Source organism: Anomaloglossus baeobatrachus, chromosome 10, assembly GCF_048569485.1.
Source record: "Anomaloglossus baeobatrachus isolate aAnoBae1 chromosome 10, aAnoBae1.hap1, whole genome shotgun sequence".
NCBI lineage: Eukaryota > Metazoa > Chordata > Amphibia > Anura > Aromobatidae > Anomaloglossus > Anomaloglossus baeobatrachus.
In genome coordinates this window covers 208,524,361-208,551,497 of record NC_134362.1, presented here as the reverse complement: position 1 = coordinate 208,551,497, position 27,137 = coordinate 208,524,361, and the positions used below count along the sequence as shown (strand labels likewise).

Genomic DNA, 27,137 nt, shown 5'->3' with positions numbered 1-27,137 from the left:
CGATCTGAATGTGCAGGGAGCCGGCTTCTGGCAGCCTGCGGTAAGCTGTAACCAAGGTAAATATCGGGTAACCAAGCAAAGCCCTTTGCTTGGTTACCCGATATTTACCTTTGTTACTAGCGTCCGCCACTCTTACGCTGCCAGTGCCGGCTCCCTGCACAAGTAGCCGGAGTACACATCAGGTAAATAAGCAAAGCGGTTTGCTTATTAACCCGATGTGTACTCTGGCGAGGAGTGCAGGGAGCCAGCGCTAAGCGGTGTGTGCTGGTAACCAAGGTAAATATCGGGTAACCAAGGGAAGTGCTTTGCTTGCTTACCCGATATTTACCTTAGTTATCAAGCGCAGCATCGCTGCCACGTGTTGCTGGTCACTGGTGAGATCTGCGTGATTGACAGCTCACCAGCGACCATGTAGCGACGCACCAGCGATCCTGACCAAGTCAGATCGCTGGTGGGAAATCGCTGGAGCGCCGCTAAAGTGTGACGGTACCCTTAGCCTTGGCTATGAGACAAACAGATTTCTAGAAAAAATGCCGGAGTGCCACAAAATGCCCCATATTCCCTAGAAGGTTTCAGGCAAAAATAATATCTATAGGATCAGTAAATCTACATTCAACTATTTATAAGATCATTTCAAAACATATGTCAAAAGACCCAAAGAGTCCACAAATATTGTCTACAATGGATGCAAATCCACAACCCCCCCCCCAAACAAACCAAAAAGACCACAGTATCTCAAAAGATTGCATCATGGTAGTTGTCTGCACACAGTAAGGTCACAGTCAGTAATTTTCAGGATTATCAGACCTATATCCAGTTTTACCAGATTGGCGATCTGTATAATTACATGTGAACGGTTCTCTTGTAATCTTCCCGGTATCTGCCGTTGTGCTATGCAGATAACAGAATATTCATTATCAATACGACAGAAGTTGAAATATTGGGCTGTAGATATCAGCAATGTCGATAGCGGCAGAACGACCCCCCACAGGCGATTATGTAACCCAACAGGGAATCTGGGCAGGACGGCTGCTGTAAAATAGCAGATTGATGGATATATTTTTACATCTTGCTACAAAAACAAGATTGTGGATGGACGGTGTATGGAAAATGACTCAGAGCAACAGTAAGGCAGTATCTGCGATGAGATATTCTGTGTGTCAGGTTACCAGCTAAAGTCCAAGAATGCTGTGGTTTTATGGTGAGGATTAACCCTGCTAATATCATGTCTTTAAGGGGAGCCCGGCCACAGGACCAGCTCATGTGCGGTTCCGGCACCGCTCGACTGTGGAAAAGCAGGGACAGGCAGTTTTCTTTGGGGTTTTTATAAAACTGGTGCCACTTTTACTTTAGCCAAAATTGGAAAAATATCAACTGGCGAGAGACACTTCTTATTTCTAAGGTTTAATTTAACAGAGATTTGCAGACTTGTCATAAGAGCAGTCAAATAACTTATTAAAAGTCATTATATTAGACTTGAAAAGTATATGATGAGCGCCTGTCATGAAGATGTCCGAATGTACAGATACCCAAAACCCAATCACATGAGGAACGAAGACTGGAGATGACTCCAATCTATGGGAACTGGGTATATTGGCTTTCTATGGCTCAAGCCCAAAGTGTGTCTTCGATTTGCTACCATGTTTTCCCGAAACTAAGACAGGGTTTTATATTTTTTTGCTCTGAAAGATGCACTAGGGCTTATTTTTAGGGGGTGTCTTATATTTTTCCATGAACAGTCCACATTTATTCTTGATTATTCAGATCTAATCGTCATCACATTCTGGAACATCAATATTGTGTGTTAATCGGATTACTGGTTCAGATGCACATTTTCTAATCGGATCTGCTATTCTCATGGTGCAGAACCCGTCCTACAGTGCTGGGTACAAACCATATGTACAAAGGTTTACATTTTTGGAGTAGGGCTTATATTTTAAGCATACTCCAAAAATCCAACTAGGTCTTATTTTTGGGGAAACCGGGTACGTACAGGTGCACCTAGGTGGTCAGTTTTCTTCTTTCGGCATTAGAGCTAATTTACACTTTGCTTGTAAGGCTGTGTGTCCACGGTAGAATGTACCTGCGGACTTTTCTGCGGGTGCGGATTTGCCGCGGATTTACCGCGCATTTTTTATATTTTTTTCCCCATTCTATACCCAAAATCTGCACCAAATCTGCAACAAACAATTGACATGCTGCAGATTTTTCCGGATCAAAATCTGCGGCAAATCCGCAGCGGAAAAATCCGCAGCATGGACACAGCATTTCCAAAATGCCATTGAAATGGCTTGGAAGTGCCGCTGCTGCAGATTTTCGGCAAATCCGCGGCAAATTCCGCAGCGTGGGCACATAGCCTAAGACTTCCCACCAAGTAGATCTCCGCAAGGAAAATCTGCATTTTCTAACATTTGTCTGGGAGTAGAAACCATGGAGGGAAATTTGCTGAAGCTGGAGTCACACATTGGAAAACGGTCATATGATTCAGAAAGTCTCGGTGCCGTTTACCCTCCGTAATGTGTAACCGGTCTCTTCTGTCTTTCTTCAGATGACATTCCCGAACTCAAGCTGCAAAAATCCACGTTGTCCGGCTGTAGCTGTTGAATGCCAGACATGGCTGTGAGCGGGTCCTGACCAGGGTAAGCCAAATCACTCTCTCAAACATGACCGTTTAGAAGGATTATGGATTTACAGCAGAAACTGGAAATGACATGGCATGCGTTCTAGCGATCTGATGGGAAATGATGTACTCGTGCTGCTCAAAGCCAAAGTAGCGAAGCCTCTGAAATCCATGGCTCTAGTAATCAGCCGTTTGCTGCTGGAAACTTGCAGGACATTAGAAACTTTCTAATTACATTGTGAGGGTCCGGGGTCTGCAGGAAGCCTCATATATGAGATTATGTGGAGATAAATGGCGCTCAATGCAGACATGAAACAAGCATGGTCTTGTGAGGACTTAGCTCTGTCAGTATGGAGTCCTCATCTGCATTTTTCCAGTTTCACTGATACAAACACTGATGAAATGTGACAATGATTCATGAATATTGACCACATCGGTCGTGACAGTGTTATTCTCTGCTAAGAACTTGCATTAAAGGGAACCTGTCACCAGTTTTTTGCCCTATAAGCTGCGGCCACCACCATCGGGCTCTTATATATACAGTATTCTAACATGCTGTATATAAGAGCCCAGGATGCTGTGTTGAACATAAAAAAAAACAAAACACTTTGTAATACTCACCTAAACCGGTCGCTGCGGTGGATGTGGCTCAGATGGGCGTCTTCGTCCTCCGGTGCCGACGCCGCCTCTTTCGGCCATCTTTGTCGCCGCCTCTGTCGTCCTTCTGAAGCCGCGGTGCATGACGCGTCCGGCGTCATACACACTCTCCGGCATTCAGGTCCTGAGCAGGGCAAATCAAAGTATTGTGGTGCGCATGTGCGGGATCGGCGAGTGTGTATGACGTTGGACGCGTCATGCACTGCGGCTTCAGAAAGAGGTGGCACCGGCACCGGAGGACGAAGACGACTACCTAAGCCACATCCACCGCTGGGGACCGGCGAGTGTGTATGACGTAGATGCGTCATGCGCTACAGCTTCAGAAAGAGGAGGCGCTGGCACCAGAGGACGAAGACGCCCACCTAAGCCACATCCACCGCAGCGACCAGTTTAGGTGAGTATTATAAAGTGTTTATGTTCTACACAGCGGCCTGGGCTCTTATATGCAGCATGTTAGAAAGCTGTATATAAGAGCCCACTGGTGGTGGCCGCAGCTTATACGCCAAAAAACTGTTGACAGGTTCCCTTTAATCCCTCATGTTGCAGATAACAAATGAATAGCTTATTATATATCACAATCACAGACTCCGGAAAATCCGCACAAAACAATGAACCGGCTGCAGACACTAAACACAGTAAAGTTCATGGATTCTGCAAAACGCTGTGGATTAACTTCATTATATCACAATGAGTCTATTGCCCTGTGTGGATATGCGGCCAATCAGTGGCAAAAACGTGAATTTGCTCTTCTGATTCCTACTGTAAATTTTCTTTAAAAGCCAAGCTGGATTGGCCTGTCGATCAAAGTAGTCACGGCCTAAGGCTGGAGTCACGCTTGCGAAAGCCTCGCGCGAGTCTCACAATGCATCACCCGGCACGGCCACACACTCTCCTGACAGGAGCGGGTCAGCTGCATGTATTTCTATGCAGCTGAGATGCTCCTGTCCAGAGAGCTACATGCCATGTCGGCTGATGTGATGCAAGACTTGCAAGAGTCTCTCACAAGTGTGACTCTGGCCTAACAATTGTGGTGTCCATCATCATCTAAGGGGTACAGGTTTGAGCGTCACCAGGCAGAGAACAGGCGAATATAACATATACTATATACTGGAAGACTAGGACAGACTGGGCTAATATATTGCAGCTGGTTAATCTTGGAGCGGAAAGGATTTATCAGACTGTTTGATGCTGTACAGAGGAATTATTGGTGGAATAAACCTGTTTCTATAAATGTGGACGGCCATTTCCAGGAAGAGACGGGACTGCAAGCCGCTTCATGTTTACAGTCCTCTAAAGTATTACATGTGGTCAGACGCCCCTGTGGCAGAAGCTGTACTTGTACTTCTAGGAATCCAGGGAATGGCTGCAATGTCCCGGCTTCTATCTTTCGGCTCATTTATCACTGCTCCATTTCTGAAGTTTAGGCTTTTTGACAGTTTTAAATTTTCCAATCAAGTTATGTACAAGAGAAATGTCAGGGGATAGACCTGAAGAAATTCTTCAAAATGTTAGTTATGATCCCCGACATGCTTGTGAGATAACCTTCATACCACCCGGAGTGCTGCAGCGGGGAATGGCGGCATTCATACCGCCAATATCATATCAGAAGCAGCGCTGCTATTAAGTGTTCATCAAGTCAGCGCTTATCCGATCTCTAACATACGTTGCAGTCCACATAAACTTTGGTTTTCTGTCTGGATCTTAAGGCGATGTGCACACGCTGAGTATTTGGTTGCAGAAATGTCTGCACCAAATCTGCATCTCTTTTTCAGAAAACAAAATATGCGTTTTTTATGTATTCTGGAGTGAAAAATGCTGTAAAAATGTTGCAAGAATTGACGCTGCAGATTTATTTCTGCACCAAATCTTCAAGGAGAAAAAAAAAAGCAACGTGTGCACAAAACGTCAGGCTTCTCATTGACTTTTCTGGCATAAGGATTTGCATGAAGTTCTGTGACAAAACTGCACTAAATAACATAAAAAAAACAATAAAAAAGCACTGTGTGCACACAGCCTAAAGCTTCTTATAGGTTCATCAATTGTGCAGTCTTCTACCATCTTCCTGCCGGTCTTTCTCCTTAAACTTTTCATTCAATTCCTACAGGCTTCCCATTGTACGCTACAATTGGTGCCTAAAGAAGCTGCAGTGTAAAGCATGAGGGATTTTAAGAATAACAGGGGCTTTGAGACAAGAAGCATTTTCAGACTTCTTTGCAGCACATACAGTTCTGCACTAATGTAAACATCCCGCCCACTTCCTTCCTTCCATATAGCCGCGGCGGCAGGTAAGGAGATGTTCCTCGCTCCTGCGGCTTCATACACAGCGATGTGTGCGGCCGCAGGAACGAGGAACAACATCGTACCTGTCGCGGCACCGGCATTATGGAAATGTCGGTGAATGCAATGATGATACGATAATGACGTTTTTTGCGCTCGTTCATCGTATCTAGCATTTACACAGTACGATGTCGAAAGTGACGCCGGATGTGCGTCACTTTCGATTTGACCCCACCGATGTCGCAACGTGCAAAGCCGCCCTTAGGCTTAAGTCTGATGTGATGTGAGAGGTCAGGAGGGCCTGGGCACCGAATACATGCAATGCAATGAAGAAAAGATGTAAATGGCGTCTATACAATTTATATAAATTATGGTATCAATATATTATCAAGGAATAAGGAGACCTAAATAAAGTTTTAAAGGCCGCTTTACACGCTACAATGTATCTTACGATGTGTTGGCGGGGTCACGTCGTAAGTGGCGCACATCCGGCATTGTAAGGTACATTGTAGTGTGTGACAGCTACGTGCGATTGTGATTGAACGGTAAAACGTTCATCGCATACATGTCATTGAATCCTGACAAATTGCACGTCGGGTTGTTCAATGTTCCCGAGGCAGCGCACATCGCAGTGTCTGACACCCCGGGAACATTGAACAGATCTTACCTGCTTCCCGCGACTCCAGCCGGCAATGCGGAAGGAAAGAGGTGGGCAGGATGTTTACGTCCCGCTCATCTCCGCCCCTCCGCTTCTATTGGCCGGCTGCCGCGTAACATCGATGTGACAACGAACGTCCCTCCCACTCCAGGAAGTGGATGTTCGCCGCCCACATCGAGGTCGTATGGACGGGTAAGTACGTGTGACGGGGGTTAATCGTTTGTGCGGCACATTCAACAAAATTGAACGTGCGGCACATATGATGGGGGTGTTGCAAATCGCATACGATATCGTATGCAAAATTGCAACGTGTAAAGCGGGCTTAAGAACTGACGTCAAATAAGCGACTTATATCTAACAACTGTGACAGGAGGGGTTTAACATTAGACCCAGTAGGATGACATGCAGGGAACCTTTTATCTCCCTCCTAAATTCCATTTTACAATCTTCACCATGCTTTAATTAGGCCTGCGACCGTGCTGTGAACCTGCAATCTGCCCCAACCGTGCCCTGTTTTCTCAACAGAAGATGATCATGCAAATGTGCCGGTCTGAGATACAACTCAGAGCATGGGTGCTGTGGACAGATGTATGCTTTGATATCATAATCCAAGCTTGGCGCTGATGGAAATGCTGCAGATTGATGCATTAATAGTAAGATGGATGCTACCAGGAATAATTAGGTGCTATGATCATCCCTCCGCTGACATCACATCCATGGCTGGCCCCGTGCCATACTGATCCAGCCGGAGGTGTAAACAGAGAATCACATGTTCCTTATTAATCAACCTTCCTTTTCTTCTGTGTCTATTCTTATACTTTCTAATGATTTGGCAATGTGCCTCCAATCTATCTAGATGATATCTGCACATCTGCTGACTTTCTTTTCTTCCGATTCCCTGCACACAAGTTATCAGAAGCCGACACATGGTAATATTTAGGAGTAAATCAGAAACCGACAACTGGCAATATATAACTGATCGGAAATTGACAACTGGCAATACTTACAGTGATCGGAAACTGATGACTGGCAGCAATATCAGATTTATCGGCATATGTCTGTAGCTGGTTTATTGCTAGGCCTCAGTGCGCTCGGGAGTGGATGACATCTGGAAGTGATCGCTTTGTGTTTACAGATGCCCAATACTAGATTACCACCAGGCATTACTGTCTGCAGGAGACAAGGGATAACCAGCAGATCTGAGGAAATAAAACAGGTGGTATTTTGGCGAGGTTCACCAACATACGATTACAGCTCTCCGCCAAACAGTGCACTGGGGCTTCCATCAGAACCCACAAAAGCCCGGACAGAGCCATTCACAATTATGAGGATGGGAAAGTCACTTTGGCTACGGGCTGACCTGTCTTGGCAGTACTTTGCTTTTTCTTTGTTTTGTCCAATATAGTTTTAACACTAGAAGTCCCAGAGAGGGGTCATTTAACATTTCTACCTTTGGAACCCAGAGACGGGTGGAATGACCTGAAGGATTTTAGCTAACATCCTATAATCACCGTCTTTTGTTCTGTAATTAAGGCCATTACTGTCGCACCACAGGAGGTTGTTGTTTTCCAACCTCCTGTGGTGCGACAGTAATGGCCTTAATTACAGTTTGGACTAAGGGTCATTTGACCCTCTTTCGGGACTTAGGCTTTGCGCGCACTAGAAATGTGAAGTTTCTCAAGAAAATTTCTTGAGAAACTTCTGGGAGTGGAAGATTTCCAGACCTCTGGAAAAAATCAACACCAATCCGCGGTAAATACGCATGCGGCTTTGCCGCGGATTAGCCACGGATTAGCCGCGAATTTGCTGCGTTTTTCCCGCAGGTTGTTCCCTGCGGATTTTGTGGGCTGTACTGCAGAAATCCGCAGGTATCTGCGGAAAAGAATTGACATGCTCATTTTCTCAAGAAATTTTCTCAAGAAAATCTTCTCAAGGAAATTTCTTGAGAAAAATCCGCAGTGTGCGTACAGCTATTTTTTTTCCTCATAGGATTTGCTGGGAAATGTCTGCACAAAGATTGCAGACATTTCTCAAGAAATTTCCGTAGCAAATTCGCGGGTAAATCTGCGGGTAAAACGGCCTAGTGCGCACATAGCCTTAAGGGGAGAGCTCGAAATTTCTGGGACTTCTAGTGTTAGGCCATGTGCACACGCTGCTTTTTCATGCGGTTTTCCTTGCAGATTTTAATCAATACTGCAATGAAAAACGCATCCCAGGAAAGTCTGAGACTCCTGACTTGCTGTGTACACGCTGCTTCTTTTTTTCCTTGCAGATTTTGTTGCAGAAAAAAAAAAGAAGCAGCAGCATGTCAATTGTTTCTGCGTTTCTATATCACTGCAGTGCATTATATCTGTCAGTCCTGCACTCGCAGCACTGACAGTTTACCACACACAGCACAGTCTGTGAGGCGATCTATAGCTCAGTAACCCGGGATCGTCTTAGTGACAACCCAGGGTTGCCAAGCGATTCCTCTCCCTGCTACCTGAATATTGTGATCACATTGATTGGAGCACTAAGAGGGTTAAACTAACAGGAGCGGTGCGGGCACCGCTCCAGGCAGTGAGAGCCGGGGACCTGACGGCGATTGCAGGATACAGCGCCTAAACCCCAGTGATCACTATGGCTAAAAAAAAAAAAATAAAATGAAAAAAACCGCACGTAAACAAAAAAGCGCGTTCTGCTGCGTTTTTCCTGCCAAAACATGCTTTTGTAATGTGCAGAAAATCTGCACACAGAAAAGCATGGTGTGCACATAGCGTTACTACACTTCACCCTCTTTAAAACCTATGAACAAGTCACCGAGGCTGAAAAACGTCAATCTTGAGACTTGAGTCCATTGTAAAGAAAGTCCACATTTTGTTTAGCAGGCCATAAAAATCATTAGAGGAATCAAAACCCATCGAGGTGGTGGTCGAGCATTTGCACCGCTGCTCAATCCAGACCAGATAAAAGCCCCTTATTCTGGAGATTGGTGGGGGCTCGGCGATCAGACCACCACCGATCTAGAAGGGATCACCCATCCGGTGATAAATCCTCAGTACCTCTGTAGGAGTCATACACAGATGACGACGATATCTATGTTCTCTCTTCAGGAGCCTCCCTGTAACAATATAAGACATTTTCCTAGAAATGGGACCGTTGGTGGTGACAGGCCTGTAAAGGTGAGGAATGTTGGCACACGGCTCAGAATAAGGCAATCTTTTTCTAATCAATGGGATGCAGATATAAGGTCCCTGGGAGACTAATAGAGCAGAGCTAGCGAAGTGTTAAACCTCCTGCCATATTCTGCGCAGTACAAGCTGTTCTCCTCTAAACGCTTCTGAGAAATCCCCTCCACTCCAGCAGTAGGACCCTCCACAGTCTCCTCTCACTTACAGGCTGCATAGAAGGGAAGCATGGACCGTATGGAATTAGACAGCGCTGTCTAGACTGAATCACAGATGACAAGATTAGGATTTCTTCCTTCTCCCCTGCCCTGGAATACATTCATACATTCATTTTACAGATTGCAATCAATCTGACACATATAGAGGCACTGGGTGCGAGCGCTCGCTTTGTTCCCTTAGGTTGTGAATACTTTTGAAATGTATCCATTTTATTTATTTCTTCTGCAGCATCAACATTTTCCTCAACAAAGTGCAGAGCTTGTCATCAGTCACATTATAATACAAAAAGCATTGCTGTCTCCAGATAGGGGGCATCCACACACCCCTGTACAGTGACCGCACCACACATCCGCCCCTATATAAATGAACAGGAGTGGATCTGCAGTACCCCACTGTGGCCACTATGCAGTGGATGGCGCTCTGTAGATCCATTCCACAAATGATCAATGTTTGCCGGGACCGTGCCCGCACCAAGCTCAGCTGACTTGTGGGGGTGCCGGCTGTTACACCCCCCACAGATTTGATCCTGATGAGCTCTTCAAAGGTAGACCATCATTATAAAGTTCTAGACAACCCCTTTAAGTGGTTTTCTTCCAAACTGTTGGGTTGTATTTCAGTTCACTTACTTTTTCCAACAGATAATAAAGCTTTTTAGATAAATGATATTTAAAAGTTGTTTTTCTGGAATGATTGGGTAATCACATTTAAGCTTCTTCTGCAGTTCTGCAATGTACAGCTACCGTAGTACCGTACTTAGGCTTTCTTTAGTTTTCTGAGTGTTGGTCAAAGTTGATTTTAATCAATAATTCTTGGAATGATAATAATTTCCACAGTTGGAGGTTATATAAGATGTTCCTGTGCTGAGATAATCTTATGTACAGTGTGTGCCCCTGCTGTGTACTGTGTAATGGCCGTGTCTGACCGTACATGACATGGTGAGATCACAGCATATCTCCTGGGTGGGGGAAGACATAGAAAAGTAAACGTACATTACAACAGGGGATCTGGATGATGCTTTCTGTGAGGTAAAACATTTTCCTGCCGGTTTAAAAAAAAAAAAAAAAAAAAAAAAAAAATGTCTTACCTCAGAAAAAGAATAATTTGTGAGCCCCTGCTGTCCTATCTATATACTCTTTTTTTTGTACTCCCCTGCCCAGGAGATTTGCTATATTTAGACCATGCCCTGTAAGGTCAGACACAGCCATTACACAGCACACTGCAGGACACATATACAAGATCTCAGCACAGGAAATTTTTTTTTTTCTTTTTTAAACACTTCCAATTGTGTAAATTATTATTATTCCAAGATTAATGATTAAAATGAACTTTGGTGGCTCAGTGGTTAGCACTGCAGTCTTGTGGTGGCTCAGTGGTTAGCACTTCAGTCTTGTGGTGGCTCAGTGGTTAGCACTGCAGTCTTGTGGTGGCTCAGTGGTTAGCACTGCAGTCTTGTGGTGGCTCAGTGGTTAGCACTGCAGTCTTGCAGCGCTGTGGTCCTGGGTTCAAATCCCACCAAGGACACCATCTGCAAGGAGTTTGTATGTTCTCCCTGTGTTTGCGTGGGTTTCCTCCGGTTTCCTCCCACACTCCAAAAACATACAGATAGGGACATTAGATTGTGAGCCCCAATGGGGACAGTGTTCCTGATGTATGTAAAGCGCGGCGGAATATGTTAGCGCTATATAAAAATTATAGATTTGATTTTTGTTCGTACTATTAGTATGGTTTTTCTTTTTTTACCATAACCTGCCCATATTGCTTCTTATTATATGCAGTCATCTACCCAGCAGTACATCTTCGTGTTACGCTCCGGTCTCGTCTTCAAGGCCATGCTCTGCTCCCTCTTGAGGATGCCTCCTTTCTTGTTCTCCATGTCAGGTCTTACAAGCGGCCTGGAGCTCCTCAATGACATCAACTCCCAAAGCCTCTTTGGGTCTAAGTGAACACCTCTGTGTCTAAGTATTGCCTCTGTAACGTATCCAGCGGCTGTCTGGAGGTTGCCACTATCCATGTTTCCATCATTGGCTCAGACTTTAGCGATTTCCATCATTTTCATCTGATTGAGTTAACCCAGACGATCTGTTATAGGAGTCTACTTCTGTCACTTGCATCTGATGCAGGTTACCCATTGTTTGCTGCAAGCATCATGAATGGTTTCTGAGACAGTTCTCATTATGCTACAATCTTCTGTGGATTCTATAACCTGTATCTGCTCTGGTTAACCCATTGCTTGATGTAAGGGTCACAAACTTATAGAATCTGATTACATTTGGCTGCTCCCTGCGGCGGGGCTCTGCCACCTACGTCTGACCGCGGCTTCAGACCTGCCTCCTTCTGCCCTCGTGGTTCTGCTGTTTTCTTCTATGCCGTCCAGGAAAGCCTGCTGTTTAAATCCTCTCTGTTCCCGGTTCCTTCCAGCCTGTTGCACATACCGTGTGCCAACCCAGACTTGCAGCGCTATGAATCAACTTCCCCAAGTGATACTAGTGCATTGGCAGAAACCACTTTTTTTGTTGTTTTTTTTTTTTAAATATAGAAAGTCTACAAGTGCCCCCTAAAGTCAATGCATTTTCTGCTACAATTCACACTATTAATCTACCTTACATAGCAGCATAGTTCCTATGACTATTGGGTAGCGTCAGTTTTGCTAATAGCAGTAACTACCCATAATTTCGGCTCAGTGCAATAACAATCCACATGACACGGATCTGCAATAAAATGTCTAAACAATATTGGACAACAAACTTGGCTCTACAAAAAAAATAAAAATTGGAGATATGACAGAAACCTCAATAAGCTGATTGCCCCGATCCAGAGGCGGACTATGAGTAGCAGCTATGCTAAAGGAGGAATCGTGCTGTGACCTTCCTCAGATGCTGATAGGAATCCGTGGTCATCACATGCGGAGTGATGACAGCTGGATAATATCTGATGGTCTTAACCCCATTACGACCGCGTTACGTTTTAAAACGGCACTAAAAAAGGGTACTTATTCCTTTCTGCCGTTTTAAAACGGCGGTCGGAAAAAAGGGTCTAGCGCCCCCCAGAGTCAGAAAATTTCCGGGGTCTCAGCTGCCGGGGGTAGCTGAGACCCTGGAGATCATGATTCGGGCCGGTTTTTCCGGTCCCCGCTCACCTGATGACCGGTATACACCGTATACCGATCATCAAGTTATAGTAAATGACCGCGCCGGTAAAAAATCATTTATCTCCCATCTGGCATGATCAAACATGCCAGATGGGAGATAAATCTTTTTCCCGGTTCCCTCCGGTCCCCTCGGTATCCCCAAAGTGCCCCCCCGACCCCCAACCCCCTCCCGAAAATCCAAGATGGCCGCGCGCATCGGAGAGCACAGCAGCGCGCCGGCCGCATTTACAGTGTTCCTATGGTTTCTGTCGTATGTGCCATAACACATACGACAGAAACCTGCTCCCTAGGCCCTGACGGGTCCCCCCCTACCCCCCCCCTGGTGTCCCCCGGTGTCATACATACCGGAGCGCTGATCCCCCGCGGCCCCCTCCTCCGGCTCCTTCTCTGCAGACTCCGGTCACATGTGCAGAGCGCGGCTGTCAGCTTCCTGTGTTCAGGACGCTGGCTGCTGCTCAGCACTGTGCAGCTGTGACCCGGGGAGGGTGGGTGCAGATTCTTTGCACCCACTCTCCTCAAATGGAGGGTCTGCCCTCCTAGAAAATGGGGGATACGTTCCCTGAACGTGTCCCCCATATTCTAGAAGGTCCAGAGTCGACGTGGGACGTCCAAATGGATTATAGTGGATTTTTTTTTTCTTTTCAATAAATTGGTCAATCAGGGAATGTTTTGGGGAGTGTTTTTTCAAATAAATTTTTTTTTGTTGTCAATTTTTTTTCTTATTACTGTCAATTAGTTATGTCGGGTATCTGATAGACGCCGTGACATAACTAATTGCTGGGCTTGATGCCAGGTGACATTACACACCTGGTATCAACCCCATTCATTACCCCGTTAGCCAACGCACCAGGGCGCGGGATGAGCTGGGGCGAAGCGCCAGAATTGGCGCATCTAATGGATGCGCCACTTCTGGGGCGGCTGCGGCCTGCTATTTTTAGGCTGGGAAGAGTCCAATAACCATGGCTCTTCCCATCCTGAAAATACCAGACCCCAGCTGTCAGCTTCACCTTGGCTGGTGATCTAATTTGGGGGGACCCCACGTTTGTTTGTTTTTTTTAATTATTTATTTATAAATAATTAAAAAAAAAAAACAGCTTGGGGAGCCCTCCAAATTGATCACCAGACAAGATGAAGCTGTCAGCTGTGGTTTGCAGGCTACAGCTGTCTGCTTTACCCTAGCTGGCTATCAAAAATAGGGGGGACCCCACGTCATTTATTTTAATTATTTTTTTTTTTTTGGGCTAAATACAAGGCTAGGCATCCTTTAGTGTCACATGAAAGGCACTAAAGGGCGCCAGCTTAGAATATGCAGGGGGGTGGGACATTATATATGTTTGACATCTATCCATTCATCCACTGTAGCATTTTACGCTGTGTGCCCACAATCAGGGTTTGCAGCGTTTTGGGCGCAGAGTGTTTTCCCTGCGTCCATAACGCTGCGTTGTGCAGTAGAAGCACAGTGGCAGGATTTTTAGAAATCCCGTGCCCACTGTGTTTCTTTTCTCCGCAGCATAAACCGACCTGTGGCGCAGCTTCCCGAGCCTCAGCATGTCAATTTATGCTGCGGAGATGAGTGTTCTTTGCAAGTAGAATAGAACTAAAGTCCACAGCAGCCTGAACCCAAATCGTGGGCATGGGCAGCTGCGTTCTCCCGTGGACAACACTCACATTTCTGCAGGAGGCTGACACTGTGTACTAGACGCCGTGTCGCTGGATCATGGCCACATAGCCTAAAGGCTACTTTACACGCTGCGATATCGGTCCCGATATCGCTAGTGTGGGTACCCGCCCCCATCTGTTGTGCGACACGGGCAAATCGCTGCCCGTGCCGCACAACATCGCGCAGACGCATCACACATACTTACCTGCCCGGCGACGTCGCTGTGACCGGCGAACCGCCTCCTTTCTAAGGGGGCGGTCCGTGTGGCGTCACAGTGACGTCACTGAGCGGCCGCCCAATAGAAGCGGAGGGGCGGAGATGAGTGGCCGGAACATCCCGCCCACCTCCTTCCTTCCTCATAGCGGCCGGGAGGCAGGTAAGGAGAGGTTCCTCGTTCCTGCGGCGTCACACATAGCGATGTGTGCTGCCGCAGGAGCGACGAACTACATCGTTACTGCTGCAGTAACGATAATCGAGAATGGACCCCCATGTCACCGATGAGCGATTTTGCACGTTTTTGCAACGATGCAAAATCGCTCATCGGTGTCACACGCAGCAACATCGCTAATGCGGCCGGATGTGCGTCACCAATTCCGTGACCCTAACGACTCCGCATTAGCGATGTCGCAGCATGTAAAGCCCCCTTAACAGTGAGAAATTTGTTGCTACAGCAACATTTTTGTGAAGTACCTGTGGATTCAAAATGCTTACTATACTCCTGAATAAAATCCTTGAGGGGTCCAGTTTCCAAAATGAGGTCACTTGTGGGGGGTTTCTGATGTATAGGTACCCAAGGGGCCCTGCTAATGTGACATGGTGCGCGCAATTTACTTCAACTTTTCCAAAATTCAAATGGTGCTCCTTCCATTCCAAGCCCTCCCATTTATCCAAACAAAGGTTTTTGGCCACATGTGGGGTATCCCTGCGCTCACAAGAAATTAGATAACAACCTGTGGGGTACACGTTTTGTTGTTGCCTCTTGAAAAAGTGAAAAATGTGTCGCTAAATCAACATTTTTGTGAAAAAAATGAAAATTTCAATATGGCAACCTAAGCTTATCAAATTCTGTGAAGTATTCGTGGATTCAAAATGCTCAATATACACCTAGATTAAAGCCTTGAGGGGTCTTATTTCCAGAATGGGGTCACTTGTGAAGGACCTCCACTGCTTAGGCACCTCAGGGGCTCTCCTAATGCAACATGGCGTCCGCTATTGATTCCAGCCAATTTTGCAGTCAAACTGCACTCCTTCTCTTCTGAGCCCTGTAGTGTGCCCAAACAGTTGATTTCCACCACATACAAGATATCAACAAACTCAGGAGAAATTGCGCAATAAATTTCATGGTGATTTATTTCCTGTTACCCTTGTGAAAAAAAAAGCTACCTGGTTGAAGTAACAATTTTGTGGTAAAATTTTATTTTTTTATTTTCATGGCTCAACGTTATAAACTTCTGTAAAGCACCTGGAGGTTCAGGGTACTCACCAAACATCAAGATAAATTCCTTGAGGGGCCTAGTTTCCAATATGGGGTCACTTGTGGTGTTTTTTTGCTGTTTACGTACCTTAGGGGTCCTCCAAATGCGACATGGTGCCTGCAATCTTTTTCAGCCAAATTTCCTTTCCAAAATTCAAATATTGCTCCTTCCGTTCCAAGCCCTCCCATTTCTCCAAACAAAGGTTTCAGACCACAAGTGAGGTATCACCGCGCTCATAAAAAAGTGGGTAACAAACGTTGGGGTCAAATTTTTGGAATTACCTCTTGAAAAAGTGAAAAAATTGATGCTAAAGCAACATTTTTGAGAAAAAAATGAAAATTTTCAATGTGACAACGTAACGTTATCAAAATCTGTGAAGTACTTGTGGATCCAAAATGCTCACTATACCCCTAGATAGAAGCCTTAAGGGGTCTAGTTTCCAAAATGGTGTCACTTGTGAGGGGTTTCTGCTGTTTAGGTACCTTAGCGGACATGTAAATGCAACATGGTGCCCGCAATCTATATCAGCCAAATTTGCTTTCCAAAATTCAAATATTGCTCCTTCTGTTCCGAGCCCTCCCATTTGTCCAAACAAAGGTTTCTGACCACATGTGGGGTATTGGCGCGTTCATAAGAAAGTGGGTAACAAGTTTTGGGGTTCATTTTGTTGTGTTATTTCTTCTAAAAGTGAATAAATTTGGGGTAGAGCAACATTTTAGGTAAAATTTTATTTTTTGCTTTTTTCATTCCACTTTGCTTTAGTTCCTGTGAAGCACCTGAAGGGTTAATAAACTTCTTGGATATGGTTTTGAGTACTTTGAGGGGTGCTGTTTTGAGAATGGTGTCACTTTTAGGTATTTTCTGTCACTTAGGCCTCTCAAAGTCACTTCAAATGTGATATGGTCCCTAAAAAAATGGTTTTGTGAATTTTGTTGAAAAAATGGGAAATTGCTGATGAACTTTGACCCCTTCTAACTTCCTAACCCCAAAACATTTTGTTTCAGAAATTGCGCTAATGTAAAGTAGACATGTGGGAAATGTTATTTATTAACTGTTTTGTGTGACATAACTCTCTGAGTTAAGGGCATAAAAATTAAAAGTTTGAAAATTGCAAAATTTTCAAAATTTTCATCAAATTTCCGATTTTTTCACAAATAAAAGCAAAAAATATCGTTCTAAATTTATAACTATCATGAAGTACAATATGTCACGAAAAAACAATGTCAGAATCACCGGGATCCGTTGAAGCGTTCCAGAGTTACGACCTCATAAAGTGACACTGGTCAGAATTGCAAAAAATGGCCTGGGCATTAAGGACAAAACTGGCTTCGTCCTTAAGGGGTTAATAAGCTAATAACTCAAAGGCCCGGCCCGCACCATTATCTTCCATAATTATGGTGTCATTGATTGTCTGGTACTTTGTGAACCAGTTGAACTTTGCTGACAAGGACTGTTCAGAAGTCTGAGAACATAACATTAAAAATTACATACATTTTAAGGATTTTTCTTCCTCCAGTAACATACATTAAGGTTCTCTCTTTAGGGAAGGCCCTCACTTTTCTATGGGAAAAGGTGACTATTCAGGGATCCGCACAGCATGGCCCTTCACTGTCTGTTCGGCTTATTTCAGTCCGGTCATTCTGAGGACCGGGGGAGGTTTGGACCCTGGAACTACACAATTTATTATGCAATTTATTTTTTTTTTTTTTTATTCAAAGCTGGATTTAACTAGAATGGCAAATATAATAGACATGACTTCTTCCTCATTGCTCCATTGGGTCTGATTCTGGCTTTCATTACCAGCCTACACAATAATTGTGACTTTTTTGTCATCTGTATCCAAACATCCAACCTAAACAGCGCCATTGTTATCCATGGGATGTAGCTGGTGGGACAGCAACTCAGTCCAATGGAGAATTGTGGCGTCAGGGGGAAAAAAAAGCCGACCCTTCCCCTCATACAAACCCATTGTGGAAATCTCACAATTCATAAATCACAGTAAAGAAAACCTGAACATTGCAGTATAAAGCGTAAACCTGACCTGATGGGGATCACTCCTACGCCGTGACTCCATGACTGACTTCCCTTGGGCTTCATATGTCAGATGTGTTTGGCAGAAAGCCATTTCCCCCATTTATATCTTTAATCTGTCAAGAAAATTAGGAACAAAAAAGAAAAAAAAAGTCAAGTAAGGATACAATGAAAGAGGAGCAGCGCACAGGTGAGCGTGCACGTGTTCTGTGTACAACGTCTACCTGAGGAGGGAAACATGAGATAAAGGTGAGACCCAAACTAATTATCAGCCGGTATCTGCTCCTAAATTGCCAATCACAGGTATTCCTTATTACAAATCAGGCATGTGCCTTGTTTTTTCCATTGCCAAGTAAGGCCGGTTTCACACATCCGGCGTTTTGCCGGATCCGGCGCTCTCCCGTACAGATAATCCAGTACAATGACAGCGCTGTAACTTCCGGGTCACATGCGCCGGTCACATTACAGCATGTGACCGGCGCTTGTTGCGCTGTCATTGTACTGTATTAACTGTATGGGAGAGCGCCGGATCCGGCAAAACGGCAAAAAGCCGGATGTGTGAAACCGGCCTAAGGCTATGTGTCCACGGGAGAATGTATCTGCGGATATTTCTGCATCAAAATCCGCAGCTTTCCCGCAAAATCCGCACCTTTTCATAGGTGCGGATTTACCGCGGATTTGATGCAGATTTTTTTTTTCCCCAATTCTAAAGCCAAAATCCGCAAGAAAATCTGCAACAATAATTGACATGTTGCAGATTTTTCCGGACGAAAATCTGCACAATTTCCGCTGCGGAAAAATCCGCAGCATGGACACAGCATTTCCCAAATGCCATAGAAATGGCTGGGGAGTAGCTGTGCTGCAGATTTTCGGGAAATCCGCGGCTTTTACACGAGAAATCCGCGGCAAAATCCGCACATTTTCCGCAGCGTGGACACATAGCCTAAGGGTACCCACACATCAGCGTTTTTCTGCCGCACTCCCAGATCCGGCACAAGGTCAGTACAGTACTTTACAGTTCACAGACAGTGCGGCAAGCCCCGGTCACATGCTGTCACATGCTCCGGTCACATGACCCTATATTCCCGGAGCTTGCCAGTGAACTGTAAAGTACTGTACTGCCCTTGTGCCGGATCTGGGAGTGCGGCAGAAAAACGCTGATGTGTGGGTACCCTAACATGTGGAGTATTTAGGCTGCTTTCACACATCCGTTTTTTGCTGAGCAGCAGAATACAGCGCTTTGCAGAAAAAACGCAACCGGTTTTTTTTTGCCGCCGGTTGCATTTTTTCCCCATAGACTTGCATTAGCGCCGTATTGTGCCGCATAGCCTTGCGTTGCATCCGGTTTTTGCTGGATGCAACATATTTAGCCCAATGCGGCGGCCAGATGGACCGTTGCCTGGCACGTTTTTTTGTGCGGCGAAAAAAAACGCCTCGCGCCACATCCGGCGCGATGCAGCGTGATTTACAGTGCAAGCCTATGAACGCCAGATGCAGCGTCCTGCAGCAAAAAACGCATCCGGCCGCTGGATGCGTTTTTTTGCACTGCGCATGCTCAGTATCAAGCCGCATCCGGCAAAAAACGGACGGGCCGCATGGAAAAACGTATGCAACGGATCCGTTTTTTTCGCTACATCCGTTGCATAGGTTTTTGAGCCGGATTGAGCCGCACTGCAAAAACCGGATGTGTGAAAGCAGCCTAATATACACGGAATAATCAGTATGGCCAGATATTCTGCTCATTCTCAGCTGAAGTGGCAGAAGAAACCCATAATTACAAAGTAAAACATTCTTCAAATATTTTTTCATTTTCTAAAAATTCTTTAAAGGGCTTGCATCATGAATCCCGTAATCTAGTATACCAGGAAAGTATGTGTCATAGATGATGGCTGAAGCAGATGTGGCGATCCTTATTAAAGCTGACACACTGTAGCACACATCCTCTGTGTCCGTGAGAAGAGGCTCTGAAGACTTTCCAGGCTGCAGGGAATCCGCTTATCAGGAGTTTCCGGGTTTCTCTATCACGTAGAATCAATATCTCCACTCATTATAAGACATTGGCCACTAAATACTAAAGTCAAACCATAGTCTTCACAATAAACAGACACCACAATTTTCTTTTGATTCGGTCACTTTTCCTTTAGTAGAGGGATCTATAAACATCGGATAGTCACATGGTAACAGCCGGTCACCAGAATCCCCACCGATGCGAGAGATCAAACACCAATCTTCCCAGTTGCTCTATTACAACTCCAGAGGTATTCACGTCTATGTCAGGCACTGCATGGTGGAGGGAGGAAGGCGAGTGTCCGCACACCGCTGCTGCAACGTTTCGAGGGAGGGTCTTCGTTCCTCAAGGAAGCCTGAACCTTCGCAGCAGCCATGTCCTTCCATCATGCAACGTCTCAGCTCAACAAACGTGTGAAAACCGCTCAAGCTTCAATGGAGCAAATGGGAACCGCAGGGTTTGATCTCTCCCACAGATGGGGATTATTCACATGTAACACAGATATCTATTGACACATATTATTCACATATATACATACAGTTAGGTCCAGAAATCTTTGGCCAGTGACACAATTTTGGCGAGTTGGGCTCTGCATGCCACCACATTGGATTTGAAATGAAACCTCTACAACAGAATTCAAGTGCAGATTGTAACGTTTAATTTGAAGGTTTGAACAAAAATATCTGATAGAAATTGTAGGAATTGTCACATTTCTTTACAAACACTCCACATTTTAGGAGGTCAAAAGTAATTGGACAAATAAACCAAACCCAAACAAAATATTTTTATTTTCAATATTTTGTTGTGAATCCTTTGGGGGCAATCACTGCCTTAAGTCTGGAACCCATGGACATCACCAAACGCTGGGTTTCCTCCTTCTTAATGCTTTGCCAGGCCTTTACAGCCGCAGCCTTCAGGTCTTGCTTGTTTGTGGGTCTTTCCGTCTTAAGTCTGGATTTGAGCAAGTGAAATGCATGCTCAATTGGGTTAAGATCTGGTGATTGACTTGGCCATTGCAGAATGTTCCACTTTTTTGCACTCATGAACTCCTGGGTAGCTTTGGCTGTATGCTTGGGGTCATTGTCCATCTGTACTATGAAGCGCCGTCCGATCAACTTTGCGGCATTTGGCTGAATCTGGGCTGAAAGTATATCCCGGTACACTTCAGAATTCATCCGGCTACTCTTGTCTGCTGTTATGTCATCAATAAAGACAAGTGACCCAGTGCCATTGAAAGCCATGCATGCCCATGCCATCACGTTGCCTCCACCATGTTTTACAGAGGATGTGGTGTGCCTTGGATCATGTGCCGTTCCCTTTCTTCTCCAGTCTTTTTTCTTCCCATCATTCTGGTACAGGTTGATCTTTGTCTCATCTGTCCATAGAATACTTTTCCAGAACTGAGCTGGCTTCATGAGGTGTTTTTCAGCAAATGTAACTCTGGCCTGTCTATTTTTGGAATTGATGAATGGTTTGCATCTAGATGTGAACCCTTTGTATTTACTTTCATGGAGTCTTCTCTTTACTGTTGACTTAGAGACAGATACACCTACTTCACTGAGAGTGTTCTGGACTTCAGTTGATGTTGTGAACGGGTTCTTCTTCACCAAAGAAAGTATGCGGCGATCATCCACCACTGTTGTCATCCGTGGACGCCCAGGCCTTTTTGAGTTCCCAAGCTCACCAGTCAATTCCTTTTTTCTCAGAATGTACCCGACTGTTGATTTTGCTACTCCAAGCATGTCTGCTATCTCTCTGATGGATTTTTTCTTTTTTTTTAGCCTCAGGATGTTCTGCTTCACCTCAATTGAGAGTTCCTTAGACCGCATGTTGTCTGGTCACAGCAACAGCTTCCAAATGCAAAACCACACACCTGTAATCAACCCCAGACCTTTTAACTACTTCATTGATTACAGGTTAACGAGGGAGACGCCTTCAGAGTTAATTGCAGCCCTTAGAGTCCCTTGTCCAATTACTTTTGGTCCCTTGAAAAAGAGGAGGCTATGCATTACAGAGCTATGATTCCTAAACCCTTTCTCCGATTTGGATGTGAAAACTCTCATATTGCAGCTGGGAGTGTGCACTTTCAGCCCATATTATATATAGAATTGTATTTCTGAACATGTTTTTGTAAACAGCTAAAATAACAAAACTTGTGTCACTGTCCAAATATTTCTGGACCTAACTATATGTTATATTACTTTATTCTATATATTATATGTGAATATCTATTGAGGTTTATAGATACATAAAGAAATGTTATTGAATCAAAAGAAAAAATTGTGGTAAGCCTTTATTGTGAAGACTGAGCTAAATTCTTCGAAGCTTTCATGGCCGTGTTCTGTGTAAGAAGCTTGTAAAAGTAGCATCGTTTTGTTGCAAGTTGAGGCTGCAATAAAATGTTGCACCTTTTGGCATACTCAGGCCGTTATTGTCCAACTCCAACAAAGTGAGCGGAGCTGGGGTGGCATGTCGACCCATGACCAGCGGCACCTATGACCAGAGGCACCCATGACCAGCGGCATCCATGACCAGCGGCACCCATGACCAGAGGCACCCATGACCAGCGGCACCCATGACCAGCGGCATCCATGACCAGCGGCACCCATGACCAGAGGCACCCATGACCAGCGGCACCTATGACCAGAGGCACCCATGACCAGCGGCATCCATGACCAGCGGCATCCATGACCAGCGGCACCCATGACCAGCGGCACCCATGACCAGCGGCATCCATGACCAGCAGCATCCATGACCAGAGGCACCCATGACCAGCGGCACCCATGACCAGAGGCACCCATGACCAGAGGCACCCATGACCAGAGGCACCCATGACCAGCGGCACTCATGACCAGAGGCACTCATGGCCAGAGGCACCTATGACCAGCAGCACCTATGAAAAGCAGCACCCATGACCAGCAGCATCCATGACCAGCAGCACCCATGACCAGCAGCACCCATGACCAACAGCACCCATGACCAGCAGCACCTATAACCACCGGCACCTATAACCACCGGCACCCATGACCAGCGGCACCCATGACCAGCGGCAGAGTTCGCTGTGCTACAAATCTTACATTAGCAGGGACTGGAGAAGACTTTATAACGAGGTGCACACAGAGGTACAGGCTACTCGTCCAGCACTCCGTTGTACACCTCTTCATGAATCAGAAGTGTCTGACTCCAGTATGCCCCTTCATCAACACCACCCTGTGACCTACACCAGCCTTGATGAGTCAGTCCCTATGTGATTTTGAGGATTGAGAGGTCTTGGATTACCGTTGGGGTTGAAGTTGCACATATTCTGTGCATAAAGTAAGAAGGACCAACTATATAAATGTTTCTAAGTTAAAGGACATTACCAAGACATAGATAGTTTAAAGATCCTTAAAGGTAACCTGTCAAAGTCCTCCACCCTGAAATCCCCACAATATTAATATGACTGTGTAACCTCTATATGATAAGCCAGTCGATCCCCTTATGACCCTTAACTGCAATTTCGACAGCAAATAATGAATCAGGTATTGAAGTTGTTTTGTTACGGAGTCGCTCTCCTCCGGCTGATTGACCGGTCGCTGGCTCTGGTACTCGACCGAGGACCTGTCCATCAGTCAGGGGAGGGGGCCGCTATGCAGGAAATACAGTGTGAGGCTGAGGAGCCTAAAAGTGCATCATCACCTCCCAACGCACTTCCAGACGCAACTTCAAAATGCAATTTCTTGCTGCCGGAGAAGCACTTTTTGTTTTTTGATCATAAAGGTACAGTATCATATCTCCAGCAGCTGGGACTATGCTATGAATCTGTAGAATACGTATACATTTTGTGACTGACTGGAAAGAAATCAGACAAAGCATTCAACACCCTGAAGGCGTGCAACTGAGACGCTGGGTCACAGAGGTGTATGAAATCCTGCACAATGCCCAGTAAAGCGGAGAGGCAGCACAATACCCGTCAGCCATGTCTGCCTCATCATCTGCCGCAGGCAGGTACAGCGAGTCTGCTCCTGACTAGTCCCGCTCATCTGTCTGCAGCCTGAGATTTGGTGATTGAGTCACCGCTGATGAAAATGCTTAGTGGCAAGAAGCAGATGTGCATCTGACGAGGCTTTATATCACTGGGATCAGCTCATATTAGACTGTTCTAAATTTAGTCTTTTGTGATATTAACTTAAGAAGAATCTAAGGCGCTAGAGGTCAGAAATGGAGAAAGGGTAATTGGATTTGCAGAAGTGAAAGCACATTTTTAGGCAGAAAACGGTTTAAAACGCCAGACGTTTCACACAGGACAAAATTATACAGCCTGAAATAACCCCAATACAAAATGCAACGTTCAGAGGCTGAAATTAAAGGGAACCTGTCATGAGAAATGTCCCCTAAAACCTCACAGATTCCCCCTCTGCAGCTCCTGGGCTGCATTCTATAAAGGTCCCTGTTATGATTGTGGCCACTTTCTGACCTAAAAAAAGTGTTTATAAAGTTGTACCTTTTTTGCTTCTGATTCTGTAAATACGTCCCGGGGGCGGGCTGCCTGATGGCCGTTAGTCTGCCCCCTGGTCCTGTATGCCGCCCCCCTCGCTGATTACAATAATGCTGGACGCCGCCCCCTGCTACATCCATCGCCGCGCATGCCCAGTGCCCATCTGTCGGGGATGAGCACTGTGCCTAGCGTCACCGCTGGTGACGTGCACGCAGGGTTAAGATTATGGGCGGTGCTGTGATGTTTATCGGCCTGCTTCGTTCTGCGCAAGCGCGCTGCTGGTAATCTGATCTCCGCGTCTCCTCCTGATCGGTGTAGTCACCGCTCCTCCCATCTATTTCCTGCCTCGGGGCAAGATGGGAAGGAGGTGACGTGGGGGTCAGCAGCAGCGCGCTTGCGCAGAACGAAGCAGGCCGAGGGGGCAAGCGCGGCCCCGCGATTATGGGCGGTTGCTTAGGAATAAACATCACAGCACCGCCCATAATCTTAACCCTGCGTGCACGTCACCAGCGGTGACGCTGGGCACAGTGCTCATCCCCGAGAGATGGGCACTGGGCATGCGCGGCGATGGATGTAGCAGGGGGCGGCGTCCAGCATTATTGTAATCAGCGAGGGGGGCGGCATACAGGACCAGGGGGCAGACTAACGGCCATCAGGCAGCCCGCCCCCGGGACGTATTTACAGAATCAGAAGCAAAAAAGGTACAACTTTATAAACACTTTTTTTAGGTCAGAAAGTGGCCACAATCATAACAGGGACCTTTATAGAATGCAGCCCAGGAGCTGCAGAGGGGGAATCTGTGAGGTTTTAGGGGACATTTCTCATGACAGGTTCCCTTTAAAGGAAACCGGTCTGTGGCTCTGACTGTAACACACAGGGAGAGATCGTAGAATGGGAAAGCTGCATAAATACACCTGGAAAATGCAAAGACAGTATATTACAAAAAGGAGAGCACCCCTCATCATTAGCCAGTGCTCAGACCATACACCGCACACTGCAGAGGTTACAGGGGTGGAGGGTCCGCCTGTCAGTGCTCAGACCATACACCGCACACTGCAGAGGTTACAGGGGTGGAGGGTCCGCCTGTCAGTGCTCAGACCATACACCGCACACTGCAGAGGTTACAGGGGTGGAGGGTCCGCCTGTCAGTGCTCAGACCATACACCCCACACTGCAGAGGTTACAGGGGTGGAGGGTCCGCCTGTCAGTGCTCAGACCATACACCCCACACTGCAGAGGTTACAGGGGTGGAGGGTCCGCCTGTCAGTGCTCAGACCATACACCCCACACTGCAGAGGTTACAGGGGTGGGGGGTCCACCTGTCAGTGCTCAGACCATACACCACACAATGCAGAGGTTACAGGGGTGGAGGGTCCGCCTGTCAGTGCTCAGACCATACACTGCACACTGCAGAGGTTACAGGGGTGGAGGGTCCGCCTGTCAGTGCTCAGACCATACACCCCACACTGCAGAGGTTACAGGGGTGGGGGGTCCGCCTGTCAGTGCTCAGACCATACACCGCACACTGCAGAGGTTACAGGGGTGGAGGGTCCGCCTGTCAGTGCTCAGACCATACACCACACACTGCAGAGGTTACAGGGGTGGAGGGTCCGCCTGTCAGTGCTCAGACCATACACCGCACACTGCAGAGGTTACAGGGGTGGGGGGTCCGCCTGTCAGTGCTCAGACCATACACCGCACACTGCAGAGGTTACAGGGGTGGGGGGTCCGCCTGTCAGTGCTCAGACCATACACCGCACACTGCAGAGGTTACAGGGGTGGAGGGTCCGCCTGTCAGTGCTCAGACCATACACCCCACACTGCAGAGGTTACAGGGGTGGAGGGTCCGCCTGTCAGTGCTCAGACCATACACCCCACACTGCAGAGGTTACAGGGGTGGAGGGTCCGCCTGTCAGTGCTCAGACCATACACCCCACACTGCAGAGGTTACAGGGGTGGGGGGTCCACCTGTCAGTGCTCAGACCATACACCACACAATGCAGAGGTTACAGGGGTGGAGGGTCCGCCTGTCAGTGCTCAGACCATACACCGCACACTGCAGAGGTTACAGGGGTGGAGGGTCCGCCTGTCAGTGCTCAGACCATACACCCCACACTGCAGAGGTTACAGGGGTGGAGGGTCCGCCTGTCAGTGCTCAGACCATACACCACACAATGCAGAGGTTACAGGGGTGGAGGGTCCGCCTGTCAGTGCTCAGACCATACACCGCACACTGCAGAGGTTACAGGGGTGGCGGGTCCGCCTGTCAGTGCTCAGATCATATGCTGTACACTGCAGAACATTGCTCTGCATGGCTGTCATCCCAGAAGGAAGCTTCTTCTAAAGATGATCCACAAGAAAGCTGCAAACAGTTTTCTGAAGAAACGCAGACTAATGACAGGGATTACTGGAGCCATCCTGTGCTCTGATGAGACCAAGATAAATTTATTTGGTTCAGATGGTGTCAGCGTGTTTGGCAGCAATAGGTGAGGAGGACAATGACAAGTGTGTCCTGTCTACAGTCAAGCATGGTGGTGGAGGGTCATGGTTTGGGGTTGCATGAGTGCTGCCGGCTGTGCAGGCTACAGATCATTGAGGGAACCATGAATTTAAACAAGTACTGTGACATAGTGAAACAGAGCAGGATCCCCTCCCTTTATATTTCAACATGATAATGACTTCAAACACTGCCAAGACCACCACTGCCTTCCTACAGAAACTGAGGGTAAAGGTGCTGGCC

General features: G+C 46.5%; 1 protein-coding gene across 1 annotated transcript in view; it reads left to right on the top strand.

Annotated features, from left to right (window-relative positions):
• The first annotated feature begins 2,589 nt into the window (after positions 1 to 2,589).
• Positions 2,590 to 27,137, top strand: part of ZNF469 (zinc finger protein 469) — a 215,139-nt gene continuing 190,591 nt past the window's right edge. Inside the window, exon 1 of the mRNA XM_075326223.1 lies at positions 2,590 to 2,639. The gene's annotated coding sequence lies outside the window, so the exon portion shown is untranslated. The remainder of the gene's footprint in view (positions 2,640 to 27,137) is intronic.